Source organism: Malania oleifera, chromosome 6 (genome assembly GCF_029873635.1).
Source record: "Malania oleifera isolate guangnan ecotype guangnan chromosome 6, ASM2987363v1, whole genome shotgun sequence".
NCBI classification, from domain to species: Eukaryota; Viridiplantae; Streptophyta; class Magnoliopsida; order Santalales; family Ximeniaceae; genus Malania; species Malania oleifera.
Window position 1 is genome coordinate 55,132,320 of NC_080422.1, and position 2,825 is coordinate 55,135,144.

Sequence of the window (2,825 nt, forward strand, 5' to 3'; positions counted from 1 at the left end):
TTTTGCAAAATAACAACTAGTCTATGCTACGTGGCTTTGAAACCAATTGTTAGCTTTACTGTGATCCCAAGAGAGGGGGGGTGAATTGGTATTTTTAAAATTTAAGCTCTAGGTCAATCTCCTAATACCAGTATATTCACAACCCTATGGTCAGTCTAGTGCAAGTAATGTAAATGTATACCAAAAAGTAAATAAAGTAATTTAATCAAACACACATGCACCAGAAAGTAGTAAAGTACGGGTGACACGTAGAAATGTTATCGAGGTTCGGCCAATTGCCTACATCCCCGCCTTGGCTAACAAGAATAAGGATTACCACTATAACTTGCTCACTTAAACGGGTGGAGTGGCACCTATACAAACCAGGTTAATTAGCACAGGGCTGACCTCAACCTTTACATACAATCCTTACCAGGCTGGATTACTCCCCCCTTAGACCATGCCTGGAAACACTCAGATTTTACAATCAAATGGTACAGAAATAGTACTTTCACGTAAAGCAGATTTGTACCCAAATACGCACAATCACATACACATCAATAGCATGAATATAGTGTAAGCTCAGTGATGCAGGTTTTGTTCAATCAATACTCAACACAATATAATCAGTATGATGCTTAAGAGTATTCAACACAGTATAATCAGTATGATGCTTAAGAGTATTCAACACAGTATAATCAGTATGATGCTCAAAAGTATTCAACACAAATCTAAACAAGGTATTTCAGTAGCACATCAATATTCCAAGTATACTACATAGATAATCAAACTAGTTCGAAAAGAGTTTTCCTCAATGAAAGATGCACAACACTTGTTTGAAAAATACTTGCTTGTTTGAAAAATCTTTGCACACTAAAAAAAAAAAAAAAAAAAGCTATTGGACACTTGCAACAAAATGAAAATATCCAAAGCTTCCTTGGTTTAATCCCACACAAGATTTATAATAGAGAAATTCGTGGGATAAACCTAAGTTAAGCTCCCAAAGAAATTATCTCAAGCACACAAACAAGTGGGAGTATTAGCACAAATTAACAATCACATTAACAAAAGAAGAACTCTCACAATCTCAGATTTTATCAAAATGATGCAAGTTTGAGAGTAATTGGGCAAAGGGTGATTTTTCAGTAGAGAGAATTTTTGGCGTAATCACTTTGCTAATCTAACCCTAATCATGCAAATGGAGTCATATTTATAGCCAAGGGTAAAAATATAACTGTTTGGGATATAATGGGAATAATTAAAAAGGTCCCAAATGATTAAAATCCAATTAGCCCTACTTAACCCTATTTTACTGCGGTTAAAATTATTTTAACCGGCTGGGGTTCGGGTGGCCAAACCTAAGTTTGGTCGCTCGTCCAGACACATGCTAAAATGGTGTTCAATGTAGTTCGATCGCTCGGATATATCTTCGGTAGCCTGAATTAAAGTTAGTAGCCAAACTTCGTGACTTCGGGTGCCCGGTCCAATGTTCGGTGGCCCGAACACGTGTTCAGTCCCTCGGGGTCGTTTTTGAATTAAAAGCATCAGTCGCCTGAGTTGATGAACAGTCCCTTTCAAGGGGCTCGGGCGCCCAGAGAAGATATGTGTATTCAAGGGTCGGTCGACCGAGAGACTGGTCAACATTTTGACTTGTCAACATTCGAGCGCCTGAAGAGTTTTGTACTCCAAGGGTGGTTCGGTCGCCCGAGCTCTCACAAAATGCTTAGATTTGTTTAATTAAAGCACAATTTCAACACATTTATATGTTATATGCTATATGTGTGAGTGTTGGAGCCTAGGGTCTTGCTATGGTCTAATTGAGCTTACGCTATACCCTATATGCATGGTGTGTAGGTAAGAAACATACACATCACATCCTAGGTTACTATTATAGACCCATATTATAGACATTAAATTTACAATTACAAATTACAAGTCTTCGGGGTCTTCATGTTTCCTCAAGTGTCCTTCCTTGGGATATTTATTTAAGCCTGCACAAACACTTGACAATCATCAAATATCAGTATTTGTCATTATCAAAACCAGGTGCGACCTATAAGGTCAACAGTTTGAGAGAAGGTAAGGGAGAGAACAAGGAGAGAGAGAGAGAGAGAGAGAGAGAGAGAGGAGAGAGAGGAGAGAGGAGAGAGAGGAGAGAGAGAGAGAGAGAGAGAGAGAGAGAGAGAGGGAAGAGAAGGGGAAACAGGGAGTTAGGGTGCGCTAAAGACTTCTAAAGAAAGGGAGAGTAAGTATAAGGGTAGGGGGAAGGAACCTACCAACGAGAGAGGCCCATCAAGAAGACCCGACCCGGCCTGCATGGTCGGGTCACATCAAGGTTTGTATATATTATTTTTATTTTTTTTCTTTCTTCTTTCTTCTTTTTTTTACCTTAGAGAATGAGCCCCATTTCAACTCTCCTAGAGCCCATTTCTCTCAAACTCAAAACATGGAAGTTGTAGATAATCTTCTCATCTTTCTTTAGGATTTCGAATCTTCTTAATCGGAGCTCGGACGGAGAAGTTATGCACGAATTACAAATTAATGCCGGTTTTAGCTCCCGATAATTTTCCTGCGATAAAAAGGGAAATTTTTTCTTTTTTTATTTCTAAAAAGGGAAGTATTAGTGACGGTTCTCAAATCTGTCACTAATAATGGGCCCCTAGTGATGAATTTACAAATTCGTCATTAATACTTTGAACTAAATTTTTTTTTTTTATTTTTTTAAAAAGGGAAGTATTAGTGACGGTTCTCAAATCTGTCATTAATAATGGGCCAAAAGTGACGAATTTGTAAATTCGTCACTAATACTCTAAACTAAAAGTTTGAATTTTTTTTTTTAAAAAGGG